Consider the following 6,000-nt stretch of genomic DNA (forward strand, 5'->3'; position numbering starts at 1 on the left):
CACACACATATATTATGTAAACAAAATCTTTTATTTGGGATGCGATTAATTGTGATTATTCGTTTGACAGCACTATATGCATTATGCATTTATTTTATTCTCAGTTTATTCCTTTTATCTATTATTTGTCATGACTAGATGTTATAATTAAGAACGACTAATATTATCAGATATTATTAATCGTGTTTGTACAGTGTGCCTCCATTAAGTAGCATTAATAGTGCTTTAAACTCTTAGCTGTCAGGATTATGGACCTGTTTTGTTGTGTTTTCCCTCCCCATGTGCTCAGTGACCCAGTTTCTCCTCTGTTTGATTGTGTTCATGTGATTCAGGTGTGTCGTGTTAATTGTCCTCATTACCCCATGTATTTTGAGTCCCAGTCTGTGCATTCTGTCTTGGTCGGGTCTACATTGTGATGTACGTGTGTCTTCTCCCGTTCCTGGTTTGGATTACCCCTTGTGTGGACTCATTAAAGACTGTTTATTCTAATCTACATCTCCGTTGTTCACTCCGACACGGTGCGTGATATTAACGTTCCAACGTTCCACCTGCGGGACGTTTTGCATTGAGTTAAATTTGACAGGAATGCTCATATTTATTACCTTACATATGGAAATGATTGCATGCAGACAGTGCACCCTATTATATTAGTTTGAAAAATGAAAATGGCTATATAGACTATGGGACAAAAAAACTCTTTCAAACTATTTTCTGTATATCAAAATAAAATAGCTTTACCTGAAAATGCGTATTATATGAGGTTTCATATAAACTGAAGCCAAGGGAATTTATGCAAGACTTTCTTTTGCTCTGAGGATAGCATTAGCCTACATTTTATTTAGACAAGACATTAGAGGACATTATAACTGTATTTAATAAAGTACACCTTTATTGTTGTCAACCCTTGTTAAACTGCTAAATATTTCAGTTCTGCCAGACAAATAACAAGATGTGTTGTGGAGCTCCAAGCTGTTATCACATTTAGATGAATTAATGAATTAAACTAAATATCACTGAAACAAAACAGCTAAGAATTAAACAACTAACAAAACGAAGAAACTGCCGCTGATGGCAGGTTTGGCCTGTGTGTGTGTGTGTGTGTAGAGAGGGATGTAATCAGTCGCGCAGCCACCCGGCTCTTGGGCCGGTGACAAATCGAAAGTGTCTCGCTGTAGTTTATTGCCCTGATCAGGTCAAACGAAAAATATTGGAGGTCTGGGCGAAGAGACAGTTCCGTCTGCCGCAGATAAATGGACTGATCATTTCTTATTGAGAAACAATTCCTAAAAGGTAGTTTACAGCATGACTGAGGGAAGCAGGCGGCGCAGAGCTCCTACCCTGACCCTTCCCTCCGCCGCTGAATTAAATGGATAGAGAGAGGGCGAGTTTCTGATGGCACAACTCCACCGCAGAGACACTCCATTTATTATGGAGCAGGGGCCTCTGATGAAGTGTAGGCAGAGGGTTCTTCTTCTTTATTTATTTATTTTCTCGCTTTTTCTCTCCCAGGTGAAGTACAAGGCTGGCCTTCAGGCTTCTACACTCCAAATGGATAGAGGGAGGCAATTGAATTTTACACTCCCCTGGTTATGATTAATGCCCGTCTGTGATGGCTGTAGAGGCGGGAAACCGCCGCAAGGTGGCGCTGGTAATCCACACGCGTCTCTGCTTCCCAGTTCGCATTTCGTGCCCTGAAAGTATGTACTTCGCTGATAATGGGAATGTAGGTACTGTTGAGTAAGACTGTACACCAGAATTTCTACATAAAATCATGATGTAACTAGATAGCTAAATCCATTACCTCAAAATTCTCTGATTACCGGTACTTAAGGTTTGTACATTGCGCTGTAGTTAGGTACAGTTCTTCTGAAAAAGTTAAGAGAAACAACTCCACAAACAACTCTTTCGCTGTTCAAGGGGTTTCCTCGTCAGGTAAAGTGCACTTCATGGCCAAAAGTAAAAGGTGTGTTTGCACTTGAACACCATGCATGAAACCACTGGCATTAATTGCTATCTAACATCTTCTACTCTTCTGTGAAGGCCTTATAGTAGAGTCGTGGATGCAACCATTTTGCCTCAAAGGCCCTCCTATTCTCATAATATTTAAAGACCCCCATAAATTCTAAATATATATGGTATTTCTGCTGATGAAGCTGCTTATTTTAAAATAGGAGCATTGGTAAGGGTTTTTATAGGTAGATTGTTATAGTTAACTAAAACCGAAACTTAAAAAAAAAAAACATTAACTAAAATAAAAATAAAAAAATACATTGAGAAAAAAAAAATGTAGAGAAACAGAAAAATGTACTGGTATTTTCTGCCAGGCCATTTTCCATTAACTTTACAGACATTTCCTTTAACCCAGAATACAATGATTAATTCAAAATGTGAGGAAAACACCTTTTTTTTTTAACAATCATTATGCAAAATTTCTTTATATTAACACAGTACAGTGGACCTTATTTTTACAGACTTTTTATGGTGTTCTAAAATAACTAAAACTGAAGTAAAAATGTGTAAAAACAATAGCAATCTTGATTTAGTTTTTTAGCATTTGCAGTTATATTATTGTACTATAATAATCATAAAATAAAATAAAAAGAAATTATAAAAAGAAATTGTATAAAATAATAAAATTGTATTAATTGGAGGTTTGCTGAGGCTCTCTGGTTGAGAACCACTGATGGAGAAAGTCCCAATTACAAAATAATTACAGGAATAGCCAAAATAGTCTTTTTTTAAATCTTGCCGCTTTCTGGCTGCAAGCTCACTTTCATCTGCCTCTATTTTTGAGTGCAACTCTAACATTTCAAAATCCAATCAACAACCAAAAGACAGAAACCAGGTCTGGCCACACATTTGTTTCTTTTAGGACAATCCGTTACACTCGGATGAACTTCATAATACAGAACAAAAAATTTGTCGCCGCTTCCATTTCATTGTGACTTTAAGCCAGCCTAAGCTGGTTTTCTGATCTTAGCTTGGCCAGTCTGGTCTGGTTTGCTGGTTTAGTGGTCCAGTGGTGCAATAGGGTAGTGTTAAAACAAACTCCACTTTATTCTGCAGTCAATGTTAATGGAAAGTGTGCCCCACTGGCAGCGTGTTATTGCTCTGTGCTCCGTGTGCAACCTGGAGAGTGGGCAGTAAATGTCACTTTATCACTTAACCCATTATATAAGGGTTGAAAGGTCTAATAAAACCCACGCGAGGTGCTGTTATTGGACTACATAATGTGTGTTTATGGCTCTGCTGCAGGGATTCAGAGATATTCACTTGTAAACCTGTAGAGAAGCAATGAAATTCTTCTCTTGATGAACATTAATGGAGGTTTATTCATTTGGCAAATACAATTTTGTGAAAACCGATCGGGTTAAATTTTGTTCTGTTGACATGATCAGCTGCACTTTGACTCGGGGAACGTATGACATGCATCAAGTGTGATTAGATCTGTTTATTTGCAGTTTCACCCAGAATGCCTGAGCAATATGTAAAGAACTTTATAGAGGTTCTTTGGTAATGAAAGGATCAATATGTATTACTGTGCTCAAGACAGGAGACAGCGGCGGCTTTAATTTAGCATTAATAATGCAGGAACAGATCAAGTTGAGTGTGTGAGAGAGAGTGTGTGTGTATCCGTGGTGATTTGAGCTATGATCACAATATCCAGGAATGCAGTATAACAGATCATAGATATCATTACTTTTATACAAAGTCATTTTTTAATGTTTCACCAGATGAGACAACATGTTTTAAAACTGAATGTGAGCTCTAGTCTTACACCAATACTAATGAACAGTATTAGGAGTAACGTATTGCAAGTTACGTAACCAGATATTTTTTTCAAGTAACTAGTAACATTCCACCTCGCTGCCCCACTCCGGGTACGTCGGTGGTTCCGCTGGTCCCGCTTGTACGGTATCTGGAAGCCTGGCTAGCGCTGTCCAGGCCGTCTTGCTGGCTCCTTCGAACCATTAGACTCGCCTATGCGATTCAGTTCGCCCGGCGTCTCCCCAAGTTCAGGGGCGTCCACTTCACATCAGTGAAGGCAGTCGATGCTCATGTCTTGCGTGCGGAGATCGCAGTCCTGCTGGCGAAGGATGCGATAGAGCTGGTCCCTCCAGCCGATATGAGTGCGGGGTTTTACAGCCCCTACTTTATTGCACCCAAGAAAGGCGGTGGGTTATGACCGATATTGGACCTGCGTGTCTTGAACCGCGTGTCGTGTCCGTTCAAGAAGTTAATGCAGAAACGCATCTTCGGGTGCATCCGTCCCCTAGATTGGTTTGCAGAGACCGACCTGAAGGACGCGTACGTTCATGTGTCAATCCTACCGCGCCACAGACCTTTTCTGCGGTTTGCATTCGAGGGTCGAGCATATCAGTACAAGGTCCTGCCCTTCGGGCTGTCCCTGTCCCCCCGTGCCTTCACGAAAGTTGCGGAGGGGGCTCTTGTTCCCCTGAAAGAGCAGGGTGTTCGCATCCTCAACTATGTCGACGACTGGCTCATACTAGCACAGTCTCGGGATCAGTTGTGTGAGAACAGGGATTTGGTGCTCAGGCACCTCAGCCTTCATGGCTGAGTCCCGAGGTGGGCGTGGCAGCGCAGCACTCACCGGGTCCAAGTTACACCAGCCTGTCTCCAAACCTTCACCCCGTGGTCAGACCTTGCGGTTCTTCGGGCAGGAGTGCCCCTGGACCAGGTCTCGAGTCATGCTGTGGTACATACGGATGCCTCCACCACCGGCTGGGGTGCCACGTACAACGGGCAAGCAGTCTCGGGGGTGTGGACGGCCCCCAACTGCACTGGCACATCAACTGCCTAGAGTTGCTAGCAGTACGTCTTGCCTTGAACTGTCTCAGAGGGCGCTTACTAGGCAAGCACGTGCTGGTCCGCACAGACAACACTGCGACTGTTGCGTACATCAACCGACAAGGTGGTCTGCGCTCCCGTCGTATGTCGCAACTCGCCTGCCACCTCCTCCTCTGGAGTCAGAAGCGTCTGAGGTCGCTTCGTGCCGTTCACATTCCGGGCCTGCACAACCGTGCAGCTGACGAGCTGTCACGAGCGGCACTCCCCGGAGAATGGAGACTCCATCCCTGGACGGTCCAGCTGATTTGGAGACGTTTGGAGTCGCTCAGGCAGACCTGTTTGCCTCTCCAGAAATCACTCAATGCCAGCTGTTCTACTCCCTGACCGAGGGAACACTCGGCACGGACGCACTGGCACACAGCTGGCCTCGGGGCCTGCGCAAATATGCGTTTCCCCCAGTGAGCCTTCTTGCACAGACACTGTGCAAAGTCAGGGAGGATGAGGAGCAGGTCCTGCTTGTGGCGCCCTACTGGCCCTCTCGGACCTGGTTCCCAGAAATTAGCACTGGCACACAGCTGGCCTCGGGGCCTGCGCAAATATGCGTTTCCCCCAGTGAGCCTTCTTGCACAGACACTGTGCAAAGTCAGGGAGGATGAGGAGCAGGTCCTGCTTGTGGCGCCCTACTGGCCCTCTCGGACCTGGTTCCCAGAAATTATGCTCCTCATGACACCCGCGTCCAGACCTCTGGAAACTTCATGTCTGGTCCCTGGACGGGACGCGGAGGTTCTAGGTTACCTACCTCATAGAGGGGAGAACGGTGGGGAAGCACCACCTGGTCATCAGGTTCCTTAGGGGGGCCAGAAGGTTGAACCCTCCTCGGCCTCCCTCTATACCTTCTTGGGACCTGTCTCTGGTGCTCAAAGCACTACAGCGGGTCCCATTTGAGCCTTTGCAATCAGTTCAGCTGAAATTTCTTTCAATGAAGACTCTGCTCCTGGTTGCACTGGCCTCCATCAAGAGGGTAGGGGACCTGCACGCATTTTCGGCGACGATTCGTGCCTAGAGTTTGGGCCGGCTGACTCCCAGGTAATCCTGATGCCCCGGCCCGGCTATGTGCCCAAGGTTCCCACTACTCCCTTCAGGGATCAGGTGGTGAACCTCCAAGCGCTGCCCTCGGAGGAGGCAGACCCA

The 6,000-nt window shown here is 45.0% G+C and overlaps 1 long non-coding RNA gene across 1 annotated transcript in view; it reads right to left on the minus strand.

The window, feature by feature from the left end:
* Nucleotides 1-6,000, minus strand: part of LOC107747731 (uncharacterized) — a 17,384-nt gene that overhangs the window by 2,886 nt on the left and 8,498 nt on the right. The window contains exon 3 of the long non-coding RNA XR_001640832.1: nucleotides 69-72. This is a non-coding gene — a long non-coding RNA (uncharacterized LOC107747731). The remainder of the gene's footprint in view (nucleotides 1-68; nucleotides 73-6,000) is intronic.

The sequence above is a fragment of the Sinocyclocheilus rhinocerous genome, unplaced genomic scaffold (genome assembly GCF_001515625.1).
Source record: "Sinocyclocheilus rhinocerous isolate Xijiao unplaced genomic scaffold, SAMN03320098_v1.1 scaffold1821, whole genome shotgun sequence".
In the NCBI taxonomy this organism is placed as follows: Eukaryota; Metazoa; Chordata; class Actinopteri; order Cypriniformes; family Cyprinidae; genus Sinocyclocheilus; species Sinocyclocheilus rhinocerous.